General features: G+C 40.1%; 1 protein-coding gene across 2 annotated transcripts in view; it reads left to right on the top strand.

Moving 5' to 3' along the window:
* LRRC4C (leucine rich repeat containing 4C) overlaps window positions 1-24,632 on the top strand; it is a 949,507-nt gene that overhangs the window by 333,849 nt on the left and 591,026 nt on the right. For both annotated transcript variants that reach the window (XM_072985958.2, XM_078389277.1), the window contains exon 2: window positions 22,845-22,934. The gene's annotated coding sequence lies outside the window, so the exon portion shown is untranslated. The remainder of the gene's footprint in view (window positions 1-22,844; window positions 22,935-24,632) is intronic.

Below are 24,632 nucleotides of genomic sequence, written 5' to 3'. Positions count from 1 at the left end.
CTCCTGATACCACTCCCCTGCAGCTGGCATTTTGAAGTACCTTCCTTCAAAGCCTGGAGATTAGACATCCCCATCATGGCTTGTAACCTGCGATGGACTTTCCCTCCAGAAATCTGTCAAATCCCCTTTTCAAGGTATCTAGGCCAGATGCCATCACCACATCCTGTGGCAAGGAGTTCCACAGACTAGGTACATGCTAGGTAAAGAATTTTTTTCTTTTGTCTGTTATCACTCTCCCAACACTCAATTGGAGTGGATGTCACCTGGTTCTGGTATAGTGTCAGAGGGAAAACGGCTTCCCACTATCTACTTTAACCTTGCATAATTTTATAATCATAATTTTATAAGCATAATTTTATAATCATGTTCCCTGGTTAGGTGCCTTTTCTTTAGACTAAAGAGCCTCAAACGCTGTAGTCTTTCCTCATGAGGGAGGTGCCCCAGCCCAGCCATCATTTTAGTTGCTGTCTTCTGCATCTTTTTCAGTTCCACTATGTCTTTTTGGAGGTACGGTGACCAGAACTATACCTAATATTCCATGTGTGACCCTACCAGTGCACCTGGAGTATTGCATACAGTTCTCTTATATTGAAGAGAAGTGCATGCAGGGAGAGAATGTGAGTAAATTTGCATTCCCCTTGCTGTGTAGTTGCACCTTTAATCTGGGGGAAAAAGTCTCTAGGAGGCATAAACTTTCAATGTACCCACAAAAACCATAAGTGACTCATGACTTGTTGTTTAGTCATTAAGTCATGTCTGACTCTTTGTGACATTATGGACCAGAGCACGCCAGGCCCTCCTGTCTTCCACTGCCTCCTGTAGTTGTGTCAAATTCATGTTGGTAGCTTCGATGACACTGCCCAATGATCTCATCCTCTGTCATCCCCTTCTCCTCTTGCCTTCACACTTTCCCAATATCAGGATCTTTTCCAGGGAGTCTTCTCATGAGATGGTCAAAGTACTGGATCCTCAGCTTCAGGGTCTGTCCTTCCAGTGAGCACTCAGGGTTGATTTCCGTCAGAATTGATAGGTTTGCTGTCCTTGCAGTTCAGCGGACTCTCAAGAGTCTCCTCCAGCACCACAATTCAAAAGCATCAATTCTTTGGCGTTCTGCTTTCTTTATGGTCCAGCTCTCAGTTCCATACATCACTACTGGAAAAACCATAGCTTTGATTATGCAGACCTTTGTTGGCAAGGTGATGTCTCTGCTTTTTAAGATGCTGTCATAGCTTTCCTCCCAAGAAAGTAAAATCTGTCACTGCCTCCATATCTTCCCCTTCTATTTGCCAGGAGGTGATAAGACCAGTGGCCATGATCTTAGTTTTTTTGATGTTGAGCTTCAGACAATTTTTTGAGCTCTCTTCTTTCACCCTCATTAAGAGGCTCTTTAATTCCTCCTCTCTGCCATCAGAGTGGTATCATCTGCATATCTGAGGCCTGCATAATTAAATTGTAAACTGCGCAGAGAGTGATTTGAGCACTACAGGGTAATATATAAGCAGTTTGCTTTCCTTTTTTTACTTTTGGTACACACATAGGTACAAAGTAGCATGGAAGCCTTTTACATACATTCTTCCTTCCAAAACCCAAATTTGTAATGCCATCACAATGGATATATTTGTTGATGCAAAATACCTGTATTGCTTGGTTAATAAAGGCCATTTTGTTCTTGGCATCTTTTTCTTTTGTTTATATATACATATACTTTATTTGTTTATATGCAGAGAAAGAAGTTAGATTTATGGGTGAGTAATTGCTGTCATAATGGAGTGTTGCAGTCAAGAGTGCCTGAAGAAGTTATTTGCATTAGCAATGCTGATCCAGCAAGACTCTTCCCCTTCTTTGGTTTTCCCATGTTTTTTCTTGATTTTCAGGCTCAGCCTGAAGATAGCAAAACAGCTGAGTGTAGAGGAGGAAACAGAGGTTAGGTGAGTTCAGAGTAAGCTCATGGCACAAGAAAAATAATCTAGTGTCAGATAAATCACTGTGCTTTATGGATTAAGCCTCAAACCATGACCAAATTCTTGTATTACAAATTTGTAACATTTCACATATGATATCAGAGATGCACATATCACACTGTGGCTCTCATAATACATATTCTTGTAGCAGGAAGGAGCCAAAACAAAAAAAAACAACAACAACAACAAAAAAAGCTTTTGCTTGCCTCTCTTCCTTCTGTTCTGTACTTATTTTCTAGCTCAGTCCCTCTGGCCTGAGAAACACAAAGATACTGTATTCCTTGTCTGTCCTCATTTGCTTATGTCCTGGATGTCAAGCTGTATAAAAGACAAAGAGCAAGGAGGCTCCCCACCAGGGTGGATGTGATCCTTCAAGGGTCCCAACGGATGTATGCGGGGAGCAGGGTCCATCGTGGTTTACATTTATAATAATCAGATTTTTTAATGATTTAAAATTTTAAAAAAATTATTTTTAAATTTTAAATTGTGATCCACACATGTCCACTGGCATCCATTAGGATATCTTGTATATTTATCCCCAAACCTTTGGATTTGGCAAGCCTAGTTTTGATCAGTTTTTCATTTCTCCAGTATAAAGTTCATTGCATCTGTTTTCTTCATCTGTAGATAGATAGATAGATAGATAGATAGATAGATAGATAGATAGATAGATAGATAGATAGATAGATAGATAGATAGATAGATAGATAGATAGATAGATAGATAGATAGATTAAAGTCTGCTTTTTTAGCATGGCGTTTTCCAACTGTCTACATTCCAGATGCAAAGTGTGTAAGGAATTATGATGTAAAATAACAGCAGACAACTTGCAATGGCCCTGGAGCTCTTTTACCTTTAAAGACCCTGATGTTCGGGAAGTGTGATGGCAAGTGGATAAGGGGATGACAGAGGGAGAGGTGGTTTGACAGTGTCATCGAAGCTACCAGCATGAATTTGACCCAGCTCCGGAGGCAGTGGAAAACAGGAGGGCCTGGCGTACTCTGGTCCATGGGGTCACAAAGAGTCTGACACAACAAAACAACTAAACAACAACAAAGCCCTGACAGACTCATCTTACCACTCCTATTTTTTTTTTAATTCTGAAATCCAATCAGGCCTTACAGAGTCCCCTGAGTCGACTGTGCAAATATGTTAATATCATTCTGGTGCCTGTATGCCTTTTAAGGTCTTTTATTTAAAACACTAAGTGACCATTTCTCAATTTGAGCCTCACTCCTTCCATTTACTTTTCCCCCCATTCTCCTGATGAGATGAAAGAGAGAGAAAGGTCTACTATCTTGTGTGTGTGTGTGTGTGTGTGTGTGTGTGTGTGTGTGTGCGCGCGTGCGTGTGTGTGTGTGTGCGCGTGTGCGTGTGCGTGTGCGTGTGCGTGTGCGTGTGCGTGTGCATGTGAGCTAGGATCCTGAACAAGCAGGGTCATGATTCATATGGCTAGCCCTCATGGATATCACAATCAAACCCTCTTCAAAGTAATTTCCCTGTGCTCCTGTGCTGTCAATTCTGGCTTAAGGAGACCCTTTCCAAGATTTTCTAGGTGGACAATACACAGAAGCTTTTTTAAAGCCATTCCCTTAATCTGAGGACATTTTGGGACTGGGCAGCTTGCCCATGGCCACACAGACTGAGTCTTCTTGTAAGAAGCATACTGGGAAACCAAACTCCCAATCTCTGGCTCCACGACCAGTTAGCTAAACCACTGAGCCATCCAGCCAGCTGCTGCATAAGAGGATAAAAGAAACTATAAAGATATAAAGGAAATTTAAAATGCTTGAAGGTCCTCTGTATCCACAGTGCGTGGCGAGAGGGTTATAGTTCAAACTCATATAGATATGGAACTCGTGGTCATCTAGTCATTTAGTTATGTCTGACTCTTCGTACCAGAGCATGCCAGGCCCTCCTATCTTCCACTGCCTCCCGGAGTTGTGTCAAATTCATGTTAGTTGCTTCAATGACACTGTCCAACCATCTCATCCAGTCGTCCCCTACTCCTCTTGCTGTCACACTTTCCCAACATCAAGGTCTTTTCCAAGGAGTGTTCTCTTCTCATGAGTACTGGAGCCTCAGCTTCAGGATCTGTCCTTCCAGTAAGCACTCAGGATTGATTTCCTTTAGAATTGATAAGTTTGTTCTCCTTGCAGTCCAGGAAACTCTCAAGAGCCTTCTCCAGCACCACAATTCAAAGGCATCAATTCTTCGGTGGTCAGTTTTCTTTATGGTCCAGCTCTCACTTCCATACATCACTACAGGAAAAACCATAGCTTTGACTATTCGGACTTTTGTTGGCAAGGCGATGTCTCTGCTTTTTAAGATGCTGTCAAGGTTTGTCATCGCTTTCCTCCCAAGAAGCAGGCGTCTTTTAATTTTGTGGCTGCTGTCTCCATCTGCAGTGATCATAGAGCCCAAGAAATTAAATCTGTCACTGCCTCCATATCTTCCCCTTCTATTTCCCAGGAGGTGATGGGACCAGTGGCCATGATCTTAGTTTTTTTGATGTTGAGTTTCAGACCGTTTTTTGCACTCTCCTCTTTCACTCTCATTACAAGGTTCTTTAGTTCCTCCTCACTTTCTGCCATCAGAGTGGTATCATCTGCATATCGGAGGTTGTTGATATTTCTTCCAGCAATCTTAATTCTGGCTTGGGTTTCTTCCAGTCCAGCCTTCCGCATGATGTATTCTTCATATAATTTAAATGAGCAGGGAGACAATATACAGCCTTGTCGTACTCCTTTCCCAATTTCCAAACCAATCAGTTGTTCCATATCCAGTTCTAACTGTTGCTTCCTGTCCCACATATAGGTTTCTCAGTAGATAGATAAGGTGGTCAGGCACTCCCATTTCTTTAAGGACTTGCCTGTGGTCCACACAGTCGAAAGCTTTTGCATAGTTAATGAAGCAGAAGTAGATATTTTTCTTGAACTCTCTGGCTTTCTCCATAATCCAGCACATGTTAGCAATTTGGTCTCTAGGTCCTCTGCCCCTTCAGAATCCAGCTTGTACTTCTGGGAGTTCTCGGTCCACATACTGCTGAAGCCTACCTTGTAGGGTTTGGAGCATAGCCTTGCTAACGTGTGAAATGAGTGCAATTGTACAGTAGTTGGAGCATTCTTTGGCACTGCCCTTCTTTAGGATTGGGATGTAGACTGATCTTTTCCAGTCCTCTGGCCACTGTTGAGTTTTCCAATCTTGCTGGCATATTGAATGTAGCACCTTAACAGCATCATCTTTCAAGATTTTAAATAGCTCAACTGGAATGCCATCACCTCCACTGGCCTTGTTGTTAGCCAGGCTTTCTAAGGCCCACTTGACTTCACTCTCCAGGATGTCTGGCTCAAGGTCAGCAACTACATTGTCTAGGTTGTCTGGGATAACCAAATATTTCCTCTGTGTATTCTTACCACCTCTTCTTGATGTCTTCTGCTTCTGTTAGGTCCCTCCCATTTTTGTCCTTTATCATGTCCATCTTTGCACAAAATGTTCCTCTAATATCTCCAATTTTCCTGAACAGATCTCTGGTTTTTCCTTTTCTGTTATTTTCCTCTATTTCTTTGCACTGTTCATTTAAGAAGGCCCTCTTGTCTCTCCTTGCTATTCTTTGGAAGTCTGCATTCAATTTTCTGTAACTTTCCCTATCTCCATTGCATTTTGTTTCCCTTCTCCTCTCTGCTATTTCTAAGGCCTCGTTGGACAGCCACTTTTCTTTCTTGTATTTCCTTTTCTTTGGGATGGTTTTTGTTGCTGCCTCCAGTAGAATGTTACAAGCCTGTATCCAAAGTTCTTCAGGCACTCTGTCCACCAAATTGAGTTCCTTAAGCCTGTTCTTTACTTCCACTGTGTATTCATAAGGGATTTGGTTTAGATTATACCTGACTAGCTTAGTGGTTTTTCGTACTCTCTTCAGTTTAAGCTTGAATTTTGCTATGAGAAGCTGATGATCAGAGCCGCAGTCAGCTCCAGGTCTTGTTTTTGCTGACTGTATACAGTTTCTCCATCTTTGGCTGCAGATAATATAATCAATCTGATTTCGATATTGCCCATCTGGTGATTTCCATGTACAGAGTGGCCTCTTTTGTTGTTGGAAAAGATGGTTTGTGATGACCAGCTTGTTCTCTTGACAAAACTCTATTAGCCTTTGCCTTGCTTCATTCTGAACTCCAAGGCCAAACTTCCCTGTTGTTCCTTTTATCTCTTTACTCACTACTTTAGCATTCCAGTCCCCTAGAGTGAGAAGAACTTCTTTCTTTGGTGTCAGTTCTAAAAGGTGTTGTAAATCTTCATAAAATTGGTCAATTTCAGTCTCCTCAGCAATGGTTTTTGGTGCATAAACTTGGATTATTGTGGTGTTGAAAGGTCTGCCTTGGATTCATATTGACATCATTCTATCATTTTTGAGATTATATCCCATTACAGCTTTTCTCACTCTTTTGTTGACTATGAGGGCTACTCCATTCCTTCTACGGGATTCTTGCCTACAATAATAGATATGATAATCATCTGAGTTGAATTCACCCATTCCTGTCCATTTTAGTTCACTGATGCCCAGGATGTCGATGTTTATTCTTGCCATCTCCTGTTTGACCACCTCCAGCTTACCAAGGTTCATAGATCTTACATTCCAGGTTTCTATGCAGTATTTTTCTTTGCAGCATTGGACTTTCCTTTCACTTCCACACACATCCACAGCTGAGCGTCCTTTTGGCTTTGGCCCAACCACGTCATTAGCTCTGGAGCTACTTGTACTTATCCTCCGCTCTTCCTCAGTAGCATATTGGACGCCTTTCGACCTGAGGGGCCCATCTTCCAGCGTCATATCTTTTATCCTTTTGTTTCTGATCATGGGGTGTTCTTGGCAAAGATACTGGAGTGGCATTGCCAGTTCCTACTCCAGGTAGACTGCGTTTAGTCGGAACTCTCCACTATGACCTGTCCGTCTTGGGTGGCCCTGCATGGCATAGCCCATAGCTTCTCTGAGTTACTCAAGCCCCTTTGCCACAACAAGGCAGCAATCCATGAAGGAGAGTTATGGAACTACAAATGTGATAAGTATGCATAAAAATATGAACTGGACAATTTCCTCCTCTATACTTAGAATCAGTCTTGAAAATCACAGGATGCAATATTAGCCGGACTAAAATCTGATATGCAGACTTCATAGTGGGGAGATGTCCTGTTTTCTGACATTCTCAGGGAACGAAAAGGAGGGATGGAGAAGAGAGAGCTTTAGATACTACATTTATATCAGAAGGCACCTCTGTATTTAATAATAGCTGTTTAAATGAGACCTTATTCAACTGCTCATCCTAAATAGGAGTATCTGAAGCACTTCCTTTTTTCTGTGGAAATGTCAGTTTCATTTGCATCTCCATGTTCCACCATCTTTCATTCTTCTGTACTGAAAACATCTCTGAGCACGTCTTACAATCTCAACTCTATGCCCTTTAATTTGCTCTCGTTTTCATGCATTTGTCTTTCTAAATATTCAGATTCTTTAGAAGTCCAGTTATTTCTGATACTTAGTGGCTGTTTAAAATGGTTTGTAAATAATCATGTTTTCACATAGAAGCTGTGTTAGTCTCTTTCACCATGAACAAACTCAAAAGTGTTTAGGCACGTCTAAGAAGAAGAAATTTATTGCAGTGTGAGGTTTGTGGATTACAGTCCACTTCTTCAGACACATAAAATTCAGAAGAATTTAGAAAGATGAGTGTCATTTTCCAAACTAGAACACATGGTGCCCCAGATCAGTTCTCTATTGCTTATATTTGATTATACAGAATACCTCTCTTTTTTTTAAAGCCCTTTTTAGAGCACTTCATAATTTACATTTTGGTAGCAGCAAGATTTCTGAAAGAAAAATTGAGTAAATAATGCTTGCTAAGCTGCATATTCAGTCTGTGAATGCTGCAATATTTTTCACATTAAAACACACACATCATGAAATTAGGAAAAAATGATTTCTGCATGTGTGATCAAGAATGAGTAATAGTCCCTAATCATGCAATTATTAATCATTAGTTATTTTAGTCATTCATGATCCAACAATTGTCAGTGTTTACATTTTCTCCTGTTTTGGTTGATTGCATGTGGTTTCTACTCTGCTGAATGCAAATACATTTGGTTGTTTGATGACATTCTCCTCAACCACAAAGGCTCAGTGCTGCTATTTAAATTACATTTAAAAGGAGGTGGATGGGAAGGCTGGCCATCCTTCTGTTCTTGATGATTTGAAGGAGCTGAAAAGAGCAGACATCCTTCTGCTTTCTTCTTCAGTTGCTGTGATCAAGATGACCTTTATCTCCATGCCTCTGTGCTGACCAGCAGTTGTAAGATCAAATCCACGTTACGGAGTGAGCTCCCATCACTTGTCCCAGCTCCTGCCAACCTAGCAGTTTGAAAGCATGCAAATACGAGTAGATAAATAGGTACCACCACAGTGGGAAGGTAACAGCATTCTGTGTCTAGTCGCACTGGCCACTTGACCACTGAAACTGTCTTTGGACAAATGCCGGCTCTACGGCTTGGAGACGGGGATGAGCACCGCACCCTAGAGTCGGACACGACTGGACAAATTGTCAAGGGGAACCTTTACCTTTACCTATGTCTTGGTTGCTGCAACATCTTCTTTTAGTTTCCATGAAAGTAAAGGAAGAAGAATATCAAGAAATTAAGGATGGAAAAGAAATTCTTATTAACAAAATTGTACAATTTGTAGCCTTCAAGTGATTAATGAAAACATTTACACACAGCAACGTAGAAGGCTCCTTTCTACCAAGTTACACCATTGGTTTGTCTAGTCCAATATTTCTGGCTGTTAGCAATTGTCCAGGACTCCAGCAAGATTTTCTCCTAGCCCTGTCTGGTGGTACCAGGGATTGAACAAATAATGTTCTGCCTACAAACTTGGTCTCTTCAACAATACGAGTACCCTTCATTTTCTAGCCATTGAGAAGGAATTGTAAACACTAGATCCACTTACCCCACACCATCTGTGTTTCACATTAAACACAAATAAATGCTCTGAAATAAAGGGTCTACCTTTGAATAATGCACACAATTGCAATGGGAAAAACTGACAATGAAAGGAATACATAAAATGTGTGTATTAGAAAATATACTGAAATATGCATACATTTTAAAAAGTGTCTGCCAAAATCCTCATGAACCAAGGCAAAAAAAGAGGGAAGAAATATAAAATCAAAATATAATGAAATTGACATTAAGGGTTTTTTTTTTTTCATTCCTTCCTGTACCAGGATTGGAGCCAAATATCACTTCATGATCCTGGTGAAATTAATTATCTGTGTGGGTCGGATATCCATACACGAGTCATTTGTTGGAGTGGTGACTGTGCCCACAAACATTATCTTCAGTGGAGATATCCACATCATACAGTGTCCAGAGCAATCTGTGTCGCTCCTTTTGAATTACATAGCCAATACTGTTGACATCACCCATCACTGATCCCTCCCCTTTTCATCTAAGACAAATGTCTTAACATATTTAATTTAGTCATATAAACCTGCAGATTCTCTTTGAACAACAATCACACCTTTCATTTCCTCCCATTTTTATATTTTTAAAATAATATTATGTTTTAACAATGAACAAAAATGCTGATACAAATATGTGTTGATGCTTCTTAATGCCACTCAGTAATCTGGCCGCCATGCTCTGGACCTGCTGTAGTTTCTTTAACAGTCTCATGGGCAGCCCCACATAAAATCATTACAGTAGCCTATTCTTGAGACTACAAGTGCATGAACCAGCGTGGTGAGGGACCCACCATCAAGGTCGGTATGCAGCTGGGCAATTCACCTCAGGTGGAAGTAGGTGGAATGGACCACATATGCTATCTAAGGTTCTGTTGATAATACTGTGTCCAGTAGTACACTCAAGCTGGGAACTTCATCCTTAGTGGAGAAAGTACCCCTCCCAAAAGGAGAGGGAGGCACCCAGTCCAGAAACACTAGGGGCACCCACACGCAGGATCTCCATCTTGCCTAGGTTCAGCCTCAGTCTATTATCCCTCATCCACCACAGCATAGCATCCGGGCAGTGGTCAAGGGACGGGACGGCATCCTCTGCAGAAGGGTAGAAGGAGAGAGAGAGTGGGGTGTCTTCCGTGTATTGGTGATACGAAGCTCCAAAACCCCTGATGACCTCCCACAGGGGCCTCATATAGATATTAAACAGCACTGGGGAAATGATCAACCGCTGAGGGACTCCACAGTCAAAGGTCAGTCAAAAGTTATATCTATGTAGCTACACAACAGGATTTTGGCCAGTATGTATTTAATAGTTCTTTTCTTCTGATTACTGCTAACAAATAGCACAAATAAAAATTCATCCATATAGGAAAACATGCATATATTTAAACCAGATCAAAAATATATTTGTTCCACTTGCTGAATGAATTCAGTGGAAATTTAAGAGAAGAGAATTTTAACAAAACAAATTTGCCAGAGTCAAATGACTGTTGGTTGATGGATGATGTTACAGTACAGTATTTCTTAGGTGGGAATTTTACCTGCCTTATACTGTGATATAATTTAAAGCAAATGCAATCCACAGCATTGTTCTAAGTACTGCTGGAAAATCTTCTTTTGAATCTAAGGCATCAGTTCAGAGAAGAATGTTCAGTGCTTAAAATAATTAGACAGTAGTTGAGACAGTTTTTAGATCCAAGTTTTAGGAGCTGACATTCATACATCCTTTTTTCTAGTGCTAGGCTGCCGGCTTGCTTACATGTATTTTTTACACAAGGTTAAAAATATTTGTATAACAAACAACAGAAGTCTGAGCTGTGCGAACCATCCATCATGCCTATGTCAAATCTACTGGCGGAGTCTTCTGGAAACAATCAGTACTTTTTTTATTGCAGGGTTTAAGAAAGATTGCACAGCAACCAACACAGCATCAAAGCTTCAAGAACAAATCAATGTATGGCTTACCTCCCAAGGTCTGTCCCCAGGTTTTATTGTAACTGACAATGGAAGTAATGCTGTAAAATGCCATGCATTGTTGCTTCCTTGCTATTCCCATATGACGTTCTTTATCTTTGACATGCTGCATCACTCAAATCAATGGAGGGTGACATTGAGCTCCTCTTAGACATCTCCTTCCACTCTGCACAGTCTAGTGCCCACCACAATTGTTGCCACAGAGCCAGTGCTCAATCTTTTATTTATTTATTTTTGTGACTTAATTTTTAAATAGAGATTTGCTTTATTCTCCCAAGGATAAAAAAACACAGTTGCCTCTTTTATTTGATTTACACAGGAAACATCCATAATATGAGAGGTTATGCAACTATGAAGGCTATTTACAGATGCCTTGTGCCATCTTATTACTATGCTGCAGCTAGTACAACTGGCTCCCTGGGAAAGCTTCCTATCAGAAATATGAAATACTGTTCACAAAACAGAAGGATTGTGCAGGATGGGTCCACAGTGTTGGACTTCTTTTACAAGAGGATGGACAACTTTGAAAGCAGAACCAAAAAGGGGCAGGTGGGAGTCCACGACCTCAAAGATGAGGGAAAGCATGAACAAAATCAGAACTGAATCTTTTCAGTGTCCACTTCTGATTTTATTTATTTATTTATTTATTTTTGGACTTGGGTTGGAGATGCATGGAGAATCTTGAAAAACTGCCCTTCCTCCTGGACTTCCAGAAAAAGAAAAAACACACAGAAACAAGTGCAGCTTTCTAACGTATATGATGTTTTGGCTGTAATTTGCCCATCTGTACCTGACAGGCCCATGGAAGCATGGGTCTGAATACATTTATAAAAGTCTTGATCTTTCAGCAGATGTCTGGGAATTTACTGGATGTGAATGAGATTTTCACATTTTCCACATGTAGTTACATATGAGGAGCTTCTGCAAGTAGGACTAACAAACCCTATATGATGATTTCAGCATGTGATGGGCATAGGACCTGGTATGCATGGGGTTCATTGAGAACACTTATGTGTAGACCCATGACCTCTCCATATATTTGGTCTCTCTGAGTGCAATATACATAGAACATACTGTATGTCAGTCATATACATCTTAGAGTTCCACACATGAGAGGATTATCTTGTTATCCTCAGAGCAACTTGTGAGGTCAGTGGGAAGGAACTAATGAATGGCTCTGTAGTATAGTGGTTAGAGGGATGGACTAGGACTCTGGAGAACAGGATTTGAATCTACAGTTGGCCATGGAAACTCACTAGGATGTGTGGAACTGGTAAACCTTAATTATTGCACTTACTTTGAAAGCACTGTTAGGGTCGCTATAAATCAGTTACAATTTGATGGCACAGAAAACACAGACACACTGGGTGAACTCGTAAGTTTTCTAAATAAATGTATACTTTAATTTAGGACATGTCAAAGTCTAGTGCATTTTATATCACACTAGACTGGTAAATTTATGTCATGATATATGTGAAAGTGAAAATTTTTTAGACTTTTCCTTTTAATGAGTATAGCTCATTAAATGAAAGCAGAAACCATTGTCCAAACCTATGACAACATAAAGTATTTTCTCCCAGGTCCCTGTGCTGATTGCTTAATTTCTCTCACTTCCTCTTGATTTATCACCATTTGCTTGAGAACTCTTCCTCTCTCACACACACACAGACATAATGCAATTGGTCTTGTTCATCTAAGGAAAGCTTTTTGCAGGTACATTATTTGCCAAAAACAAACTTGCACAGTCATGTTTTTGGTGACAGCTCAAATGAGTCTGCCAAGTATATTTCCAGCCCCCAAAGTATGCATCCCATGATGCACCTGAAACTCCTTTTCTAATATATTTCAATGATTTATCTCCAGAGAATTGTCTTTTTTTCCTCTTGACAAATTGAGTACTATGACAAAATTGATTTAAGATCTTTGCTGAATGCTTCCCATGAGACATTTCTCTTCAGTTTAGGTTATAGGGCTAGGATTTTTTTTGTAAATAGGCTGGTTTGGTTTTACATATGCACACACATACACACCAGAAAGTATCTCTGTGCACAGGAATTTGTGCTTTTCAAATATAAAAATATAGAAGAAGGGAAACAATCAGGACCAAACTACAACAGAGAAGCCATCAGTAGAACAGGGAAATCTTAAAGCACTGATTGCCACAACAGGAGTTTTCTCACCTCTTGTCACTTGCAAGTTGGTTTGCTTCTTTTGCAATTGGTCCTCAGGCCATAAACTTGATCCTCCTTTGTAAAACCTATGTATCTAATACAAAAGAGTGCTTCATTGACAGCTTTTGAACACCAATGTAATTTGAACCTCCATTTGTCTTGAACAGAGAGACAAGAAATTGCAACAATATTCTCCTTGGTAGTGAGGATGATGAGAAATTTTCTGGTACTCTTGATCACCAACATTGACATTTTGGGCAACGCATGCCATTTTTCATTCAAAAGTGCCAATTTTTGTTCTAGACCACAGAACCCACATAATTGCATACCACACACACACACACACACACACACACACAAAATTACAATGATAGTTGATTTATTTAATAGTTTGAAGCACTTGATTGGTTGTTTGCATCTTTCTTTACAAACAGCAAGTTCTACTGCACATGTTGTGTCTGTGTTCATTATCTAAGGAAAGGAACTTTGTTTTTTATAAGTGGCAGAGACCTTGAGCAAGCCAGAAGTACGTTTTTCTCACTCTTTACTGGAGACAAAGAATTTTTGTGGCTTTAACAATCCTCACTGAGTTGTCTTTTTATGTCGAGACAGCCTAAATTGATAGAATGGTGAATTTTGCGAATACTCTTTCCATCCGTATCTTAATGATGTGTTATCTGTAACCTATATGTTGGCCTTCTACATTATGCTTTTTATTAAATGACAGAAGAGTGGGTGGGAGGCTTTATCTTTTACTAATAGCCCAATTCTGTAATTGCATGAAAAAGATGGTTGTGCTGGATCTTCTACTATTTTAAACTAAATAGAATCCTATTAGCAAAGTCATACTTTCTCTGTCCCTTCAGTTTTTCAAATTCATGTAAAATAACAGGGTGTAGTTCATATTAGAGCTTTGAATATTACATTTTAAAAAGATTTCACTGCATTGCACAGTTAATTTGTTACATTGCACAGTATTAACATGCCAGAAAAATACAGGGAAAATACTCCGTTTTCCTCTAGTGATCCGTTCTGATTTTGTACTAGAGATGAGCACAAATATTTTTTAAAAACCCAGGAAATTTGTCAAAAATCACTGATTTGTTGGTTTCGGTTCATCCAAACTGGAGAACCCAAAATTTCCTGAATCAATTAATTTTTCCCAATTTAATGAACTTGCTGGTTAATTCCCCCCCCCCACACACACACACAGCCTGTCCTGTCCCTTCCCATTACCCCTGTTGCCTCCCTACATTTTCCTTCCACCTCCTCGTCTGCCATCCAGAAACACAGCAGCCAGTTCCCTTCCAGGAGCCCAGCCTGTAATCTCTGTATTTGCAGGCACCTACCTCTCAGCTGACAGTGGGTGCATGCTGACCGGCAGCTGGCTGGCCAGCCAGCCACTTAAACATATTTTATCATCCTTTTTTAACTGCCTTGTCAGCCTACCAGGGGACGTCTGCACAGGCCCCCTCCTCTCAGCTGAGAGGCAGCAAATGAAGGCTGTGATGATCCTTAATTAGTGGAAGCTGACCCACCGAAATAACAATCATGAAATTCGCCCCCAACTCTTCCTCCATTGTGGGATTCTGTTTGTTGATATGTTATATGTTTATCGAATTTATGTTGCCTGTTTGCCCTGCTCTCTGGACTTCAAAATAGAGCCCACCACCACTTGCTGATTTCCAGTGCAAAATTAAGTATCACAGTCTCGTACTGTTTGTGTCTGAAGTTTTCTGCTCCACAGGATTCTTGTAGCTCTTTGTCGTCCATCTCAGGCCTCTTAAACCAGCCAATTTCAATTGTTGGGGCACCTTCCCATGCACCACTGATTAACACAACTGTTTGAAACTGACCATGTCATGGTGGCCGGGGGGTTCTGGGAACCGAATTTCAAGAAAGAGTAGAGGTGTTCCATCCATAGCTGGAGCCTGTCATGGCCATTCTAGTCAGAAGACACCAACTGTCACCATAGGGAAAATCCAAGTGGATGCAGTTGCCCAGGAGCTGCTTACCTGGGACAAGACTTTTGGAAGCACCAGACGTTTGCTGCCACCATGCTTCTCATTTTGAACTATGCAGTATGTTCATTGCAAGAGTAGTCTTCCTCAATTTAAAATAGTTGTTTTCTTCTTCATACTGTATCTAGCACAACAGAAAGCAATTGTGGGTGGAGATTAAGAATAATCTACCAGCCTTGCCAGGAACAGGGGGAGTTGGGATATCTATTATTATAGTAGGACCCCTGTATCCATGGGACCAGTATCTGATGATTCACTTATCTATGGTCTGAAAATATTAAAAATAATAAAGGAAAAATTCTAGAAATACATATTTCTAAAGATGAAGTTACCAGAATTGGTCACTAGAGGGAACCAGAGACCATGCTATGCATAGTCTGTGTTTATAGCATTTATAAGCTACATTTTTCTGTCTCCAGGGGTAGGCTTGGAACCTATTCCCCACAGATATGGGGGTCCTACTGTACTTCCACAGACATTTAACCATTTCAAGTTTTGAAAGACATTTGCCCCTTTCATGACAGTAATCCAATCCTTTTTCAGTTGGTTGTGTGCATCTTTTTCCAGAGATATATATTTGTGGAAATTAAAAGCCCTTTGTCTCATTCTCACTCTAAAGGCAAGAAAGTTTGTATGATTTTCAAATTCCTTGTCAAAGAATCCCATTGAATCAACACAGCCAAAATATTCTAGGGTGAAGAACCTAGTAAATACCTTCACATTATGAATCTCATCCAAAAAAACACTCACCATAACTGTGATGACGTACCCCAATAATTAAGACTGCCATTAGTGGTCATCATCACTAGTATTTTACTGCAATAAGGGGAATTTTCCATCAATACAGTTTTTAAGATTCCCAAGTTCCTTTGGAAACACTGCTTTGAATAACCAATATTCGTTGTTGGATGAGAAAGAGTAATCATAGTTGGCTGGCCATCACATCATTCTTCGGTTTTAAGACAGAGGTTAACTGGTGTGTGAGAAGAATGTGGTGTAGTATTTTGGCTCTTATGTGAACACAGCCTAATTGGGGTAGTTACAAACCTCATTAGTCATTATGTGTTTTATTTAATAGCAGAGGTCTTAGCCATTGTATTTTGATCAAATGTCAACATGAATGCTAATCCTATGTCTCCATAAATTTAATGTTTAATTTGAAAAAGTGTTCCCCACTGCACTGCTTCAGCCACAGAGAAGGACTGATATATGAGGTTAAACTTCTTCCATTTAAAAGTGGTTGTGCTTCAAGGAGAGATGAGGTTCTTAATCTGTATAAAGCAGAGAAGGGCAGAGGAAATGTCACCAGGCCAATGGGCTTTACATAGAACAAGCACGGTTGGATTCGCAGCAAGATTAGCGTCGTTTAATTCCAGGCAATAGTTGACCAATCCTTTGCTTTCTCTCATGTGCTTCTTTGCTTCCAAGGACAAATGGACAATGTAACTGCAAATCCCACCTGAAGAAATATCCATTTTCTCCCCCCACCCACAAAAGTCATTTTCATCATTTACCTTTAGAGCTATTGTTAGACTCTTAGTATGAATACTGTATGAGAATCCTAGCAATAAATTTACCTTAAGGGACCAGCAACAGTGTAGCCATCAACAGCATTGAAGCCATTATCAATCCAAACTTGCCCCCTTGTCACTGGGCAAAAGGAACAAATGTGTGAAGCAGTGTTAACATTTGCATTAGGGAAGATACAGAGATCACTGAATCCTGCAAATATTTTGAACTATGTTTTACACATTTCCCACCCAGTATGAGAGTGAGACAGCAGCATTTGTTGCTCTGGTTGTTATTATGATTTGCACAATTTGCACAAAATTTCTCCAGAATGTTTAGTTTTACCTTTCTGAAGCCAAGCAGGCACATACAGTTGGTACAAAAGGAATGGCTAAATCCTTAACCAAGACACCCATCCACTCCCGAGAAAAAGAAGTGCTACCACAATTGCAATTTCATGCCTGAAAGAAAAATTTCACATTTTCTGATAATGCACATTTTTTACAATTGTGCAACGAAGGATGGATCTTTGCAGGGTAGAAACAGCCAAGGAACAGTAGAGAAGCATAAAAAGGGAAGGATTTGCCCTCTTTTAAATAAAGGAAATAGTTCAGTTTACAACCATTCACCTCCTAAGAATTGCCAGCCCAACGTACTTTCAAGAGAATCAACTACCAAACAACCCACCTTGGATGTTTCACCAGGTACTGTACATTCAAATGATCTTAACCAAGTTCAACAAACTATTAAATACCACACATCTGCAAATATGTCACTTAAATCACAACATTATTTAATCTTACAAGAGTGCCCAGACCTAACCAGTGGGGACAAAATAGTACCTACTGACAAAGCTATGGCTAAAGCTAGCTCTCCTAAAGGTAAAGGTAAAGGTAAAGGTAAAGGTTCCCCTTGACAATTTTTGTCCAGTCGTGTTCGACTCTACGGGCCGGTGCTCATCCCCGTTTCCAAGCCATAGAGCCAGCGTTTGTCCGAAGACAAATCTTCCGTAGTCACAGGGCCAGTGCGACTTAGACACGGAACACTGTTACCTTCCCACCAAGGTGGTCCCTATTTATCTACTTGCATTTGCATGCTTTCAAACCGCTAGGTTGGCGGGAGCTGGGACAAGCGACGGGAGCTCACTCCGTCGTGTGGATTCGAGCTTACGACTGCTTGGTCTTCTGACCCTGCAGCACACAAAGGCTTCTGCGGTTTAGCCCGCAGCGCCACCACGTCCCTCTAGCTCTCCTAGCCTCTCACAACTGGAAGTGAGTGAGATAATCCATGAACCTGTGCCTGAGTTTATATTCAATAGCAGTTTAGAAGTACCCCATGAAAGTTTAACTGCACCCTCAAGAGTATCTATTAGGTTCTCACCAACCTGCATTATTTCAAGACCAAAGCTGGTTGGAACTTTTAAAACTATTTAAGCAAATAATGATGCAGAAAAGGCAGCTAGGCTAGTTATCCAAAAAAATAAATGAGGACCGGCTTGGCCTACAGGTCTTACAACCTCATGAATTTGGTTTCTGGACCAAGAGGTTATACTAGAAAAACTTAAAATCATAGAATGACTACCCAGATTATCCATTTCTCCCCACCCACCAAAACATCTATTTTGGAACATAGCAGGCTGGACAAGGGCAAATCAGGGAGGACCTCCAGAGAGAGAGAGAGAGAGAGAGAGTTCCACCGATTTCCCTCTTGGTAAGAAAATGCCTATTACTGACTGGCCATCAACTCTTCAACAAAATTCTCAGTTGACACTTATTTCTTGGAACAACGTGGGTTGGAAGGCACAATCCTGGATCCCTCTTTTCAACACTTTATTAGGGGATATGATATAGTATGCCTCCAAGAGACCTGGGAGACAAAAGAACTGGAGCTAGAGGGTTATAAAAGTTATACATTGAAAGCCAAACCAAGTTCCAGGGGAGGTAGAGTCAAAGGAGGCCTTGGGGTATTAGTTTCTATGAAGTTTCAAGCCACCAACATTAGCTTAGCCACATTACCCAATATGGCAATGTCTCTGGTTATTAAGCTTCAGTATTTTACCCTGTTGTTAATTAATGTGTATCTTCCTCCACTCTAGCATAAACAACAAAATAAGGATAGGTGGGGAGACCTGCAAAACTTTATTAGCAGAATGGCATCTTTACACCCCAAGTCATCTGTAATACTGACAGGAGACTTTAACGCCAGAACTGGTCAAAACGATGAAGCCCTTTACCATCATTTTGGTGAAGACACTCCTGAAATGGAGATGAAACATCCAAATCCCTGTTAGAAAGCCCAAAGATCAGATTTGTAACTATTCTGGCCTGTCTTTCATGGATGATAAATAGCTTGGATTTAGTGCTATTGAATGGAGGAGTGGAAGGGGATAGATCTGGGGAATATACCTTCCTTGGAGGGTGTGGTGCTTCAGTTACTGATTATCATTTCCAACGACCTGTTAAATCTGGTACTCACTTTCGAAGTTGGTATACACACAGAGAGTGACCATCTCCCTCTTATTACAATACTGTTTGGTCAGAGCTAGAATGTTCATGCAGATTACGAACTGCAACTCAGTACAGAGACAGAAATTGGATTATCTCAGGTGAGATGGTCAGCCAAGGCAGAGTGTGTTACAACTGCATTCCTGCATTCGGAAAGCTGTCTCAGAGTGTGGGAGTCCCTTTTGAAAACAAGTTCCCCTGAAAAGGCTCTCAATCTATATCAAGAAATGGTCACAGCACTAACAAGGAGGCTTGATTCATAATAAAATTCATAAGACAGGATGCTCCTTTTTGTAGAATCCAGAGATCCAAACCATGGTTTGAACAGGAATGTCTGGAAATGAAGTATCTACTACTAGAAACTTATAAGAGATATAGGGAATCAAACCTGCCATCCTTACCACCTGATTGGTTTCAGTTAAAGAAAAAAACATATGAAAAGCTAATCAAAAAGAAAAAGAATGTGGCACTGAGGACGAGTTGGCAGAAATTAATTGTAGCATCAAGGTCACATGACTCTGTTACTTTCTGGGAGATAGTCTCAAGAGGGTCAGATGGTCAAGTAGGTGCAGCAAATTCATACATACCTGTTAAGAACTATATTTCACTGGTCTATATGCTGCAAAACAATCTGGACATTTGATTCCACAAACTGCATCCTGTGATCTCCCTGACTGGCCCTCAGTTTCAATCTCTGAAATTACCAGATTTATTGCTAAATTTAAAGCAGGCAAAGCACCCAAGAGTGATAACATTCCTTCTGAGATTCTTAAAGCCAGGATTAATTGGTTGGCCCCAGTATTAGCAACACTATTTACATGCATTGACTACCTTGCATGTATACCAGAGGACTGGGGACTTGTTATTATCATTCGAATTCATAAAAAAAGGGAAAAGAGCAGACACTGCAAATTATAGGCCAATCAGCTTTATAAGCTTTATCAGTAAATTGGATGCCCTCCATCCTCTTGAGAAATTACATAGTTTGATGGAAGAGGAAAATCTTCTAGATGATGAGCAAGCAGGATTCAGATCAGGATGCTCTACAGGAGATCATGGTATAGTTTTACACCCGGTGGATAAATATTCATTTAAGACCAAAGGAGCACTATATACAGCCTTTATTGATTTCAAGTCCATATTTGATATGATCCTATGAGATAGGTTTGGCAGAAGTTGGAAACAACCAATATTGATAAGCGGCTCCTGCTCCTGATTCGGTGCCTCTATGCAAAAACCAGGTTGAAGGTGAGGTGTAACAGGGCAGGTCACCTCACCAAGGCCATCCCCGCATATGCTGGTGTCAAACAAGGCTGTGTATTGGCTCCCACTTTGTTCAACATCTATATTAACTCCTTGCTTAGGAATTTATCTGGAACGAACTTTCATCCCCTCAATCTAGCAGATAGACCCCTCTCTACTCTCTTATACACAGATGATGTAATTCTCTCATTAACCTGTGTTGGCCTACGGTGTTAAGAGCCCTGGGCAACTATTGTAAAATGGAGGAGTTAGTAATTAATTATGATAAATCAAAAGTCTTAGTGTTTACCAGGAAATGGAGCATGCATAAATGACAAATAAATGACAACCTAATTGAGCAAGTCAAATCTTATAAATATCTGGGTGTGATCTTTCAGTCCGCAGGATCTTGGAAGGCTCAGTTATCCAACACTATTGCAAATGCTCAGAGAAGTATTAAATCACTCATACATTTTTTTCTTTGCAAAAGGAGGTCAGCATATACCATCAGCCATACAGGTCTTCAATGCCAATGTGTTATATGGTGCACAATGGTGTAGATACAGAAATTTTACTGCAATGGAGTCCCTTTCAAATGAAATTTCTGAGAACTATTCTTGGACTCCCGAGTTGTGTGCCAAATGTACTTTTATGATTAGAAACAGGCCAGATGTTGATAGAGTCTCAGGCATGGATACTTAAGCTAAATCTTTGGTTTAAAATGTTCTTCACTCTGTGGGTTTAGCTCCCTTAGTATTAACTGATAAGTTTCAGGCCAGATGGGAAAGGTCTATGGATGAGAAATTAAATAATTTGGGCCTCTCGATAAGTGCTATTTTGTTAATGGACTATACAAAAGGAAAACAGGAACTACACCAGCGCATCACAGACAATGAGCTGCAACACCATGTAAGCATAGCTATGGTCCAACCTGGCTATAGAGAGTATGGTCAGGTGTTTTTACCTGCAAGCTATCTGAATATTCTGACCTTTCCAAAATATAGAAAAGCTTTTACATTAGCCAAGTTTAATATACTTCCTTCAGTCCTGCTGGAAGGCAGATACAACAATATTCCTTATGAAGAGCGCTTATGTCCTTGTGAGGCTGCTGGGGTGGAGACGGTTGGCCATGTTCTGTTGTATTGATCCTTCTATACTGGTTTCTGTGACACTTTTATTCATCCAATTTTGCAAAGCATCCCTGGAAAAGATGATGAGTACTTTACATGTTATCTGCTGGCAGACCAGTGTCCATCAGTAACGATTAAAGTGGTGGGCTTCTGAGCAGGAGCACTAGCCTGCAGGCAAGAAATGGTGCTTTAATCCTTTAGATATACATGTATGTATGTATGACATGGGGTCACGAAGAGTCGGACCCGACTAAACGACTAAACACACATGTACGCATATATGAATATCTATTGGGGGTGGGGTTATGCTTCTAACAATTATCTATGGAATCTGTCTCCCTAAGAGTCTGCCACACATAATGTATATTACAGTTTTATTGATACTGTTTGTTCGTATGCAGTTGTTCTGTGTTGTTCACATCTGATCTGTTGATCATACAAATAAAATTAATTAATAGTTCCCCTTCCACATGCTGAGACAGGGTACTTACATCTGCATTTACAAATATAAAGATATAACATGCCATTCTTTTCAATCCACCAAACACAATACAATTGCAAGAATGTATTGTGTCACCTGTTCTCACTACAATGAGGTGTGCATGCCAGAACTAATGTCACTTCACGGGCACAGGTGCTTGACTATACACAAAGAAGGATCTTACTTGACTACGTTACTACTGTATTATTTTTCTTTGTTTATTGTAATACTCCTTAGAACCTTATCAACCACTGAGGGGATTAAATGACAGAAATACATTTCATCCTATAGGTCAGACTTTACCACTGGACAAATAATTTTAAAAGGTCTTAAAAGATCTTAGTTTTTTCACTAGCAGCATGGACTATTTTTATTGGCTTCATTTATCAAAAGCCATTCATCCATGTCTGGCATTTTACCCAACTATAGCAGGAGGGGAATTAAAAACAGGAGATTTGCAAATTCTGAATTTAGTAGCTGTACATTTTCTCTATAACTTTTCTTTAGACCAGTCATTCTCAACAGGGGCCCTGGGGGCTCTGGCACATTTGAAGAGGGGGCACAGACTAGAAACAGTTCTTCACACACACCCTTATAAGGTTTCTTATGCAATTTATGCAATACTGATTCAACCTATATTTCTTTCTTATTGTGTTTATGGCCATGGCCAAAAAAGGAGGTTGCAAATGACTGCTTTAGATAATGGAGTACAATCTGCTGAGTTCCGTAGCAATGGAGGATAGCCAAGATCATTTATTTGTGATTTGCTTTTTCACATCAAGCTACTTTCATTGAGCAAGAATAACCTAATGTTAGTTTCTTTGATTTCCCCTCTCTTTCTCTTCAGAAATGAATTTCTCTCCTGCAAAAGATCATGGTGGCTTAGAGATATGGAGGCCAATGAAGATACCATTTGACTGGATAAACTGAATACCGGGTGAGTGTACCCCTTAATTGCTTTATTATGGTTACTTTTCCTTCCATCAATGTTGGTTTGTAAGTGTTTTCTTCAGTAAGATTCCTGATGACCAGGTATTTCAAATGATGTTTGACTTCAGTTACCAAATTACCAGAAAGCATGCCTCATAGGTCAAACCTTGGAATGAGAGGCAAAGTCTGAGATTTATGATATGTATGTGCTAAGCTGCAAGCTTCTCTTCACATCCTGGAGTGCCAAAAGGCATTCGAAGCTATAGGACAAAGCTATCCACATGGGAAGAATTGATAATGTACATGTGCTATTATTCTCCAATGTCTTGTGCCTTCTTCCATCAATCCCTTAAACTGCTGCTCAAACTTGCTAGCACTGTTTAAATAATTTGGAATTCTGGGAATAGCGGCGAAGGCTTCTGGGAAAGTTTAAGGAATATATTTGTGCACCCCATCACTAAGACCTTTCCACTGAAGTTAATTCTTTGGTCTTTACATGACAGGTGTTTTGTGCTGGCCTAGGTCTTTGCAGTACTTTGCAAGAACACCTCGTAACAGAAAGCCACAAATCTTTTTTAGTATGTACTTAAAGTGTCTACCTTCAAGTGAAGATAAATTACAGACAATTCCAAAGGAAGACTATTTGCATTACCACAGAAGAATACTTAGTACTTCTCAAATCGCTAAATATACTAGCTAACATTATAAGCTGGAGAAAATGGTGGAAACAGCATGCCTTTATATTCATTTCTCTCTCTCTCTCTCTCTCTCTCTCTCTCTCTCTCTCTCTCTTTTTTGGCTTGGGGCTTTTTCTAGAACAGCTTCAAAGTTCACCCCTCCCTAATATGGGTCCCTCCAGATTTTATACTATATCACTTATGATCCCAGCCCATTTCCCATGTTGAATAGGGATGATGGGAGCTGTAGTCCAGCATATCTGCAAAGATCCAGGTTGGTGAAGATGATATGGGACAATAAATTATCCTATGTTCTTCAACGTGACTTTAGCCTTTATCACAGGCACAATTTAGGCCCTGGCAAGTATATGTATGGGTGTGTGGTGACTTAGAGCCATTCATTCTATCACAAAATATTTTTTTCGGTAGACACCCTAGCATCTAGGAAAAACTCAAGCCTTTTACTTTTTAAAGGGCATCACAAGATTGATGATAATTAATAAAGCTTAGCAAAGAAAATTATAAAGGCCCTAGATAATCAACAGAGTGACCTGATGTCTACTTGCACTTTCCATCCATTCTTCTCCCCAGAAATAGTATCTTGGTGACCTTTATTCTGCAGGGATGCCACATATTAAGCCAGAGAGCTGAAGACAGGTTTAATCAAAGTGTACATCTCTTTTAGCTCAGAGAACATGCTAAGTAATATTAATGATAGGCTCAGGGGTATTGCACTAATACGCCTGAGAAGAACAAGGGGGGCTTTGCTCTCATTTGTACTGCAGCTTGTACACTTTCATCTTACGGTGTTGTAAATCTTGCTTTCCAAAATACTGGATAATTTTCATGGGTGTTCAGACTTTTTCGTACTCATAACAAAAATAGCCTCCTGAATTTTGTATCCCCGTTTCTGCCCCAAATATTTTTTTAAGTACATTTTAAGAGAACCTGGCGACCTGTTGGAAACACACAAGGTCATCCTAAAGTGTTCTTTTTTTGGTTTATTCTTCCTTTTGTTCTGGGTGAGG

The sequence above is a fragment of the Pogona vitticeps genome, chromosome 1 (assembly GCF_051106095.1).
Source record: "Pogona vitticeps strain Pit_001003342236 chromosome 1, PviZW2.1, whole genome shotgun sequence".
Taxonomy (NCBI): Eukaryota; Metazoa; Chordata; class Lepidosauria; order Squamata; family Agamidae; genus Pogona; species Pogona vitticeps.
This window is presented reverse-complemented; position numbering and strand designations above follow the sequence as displayed.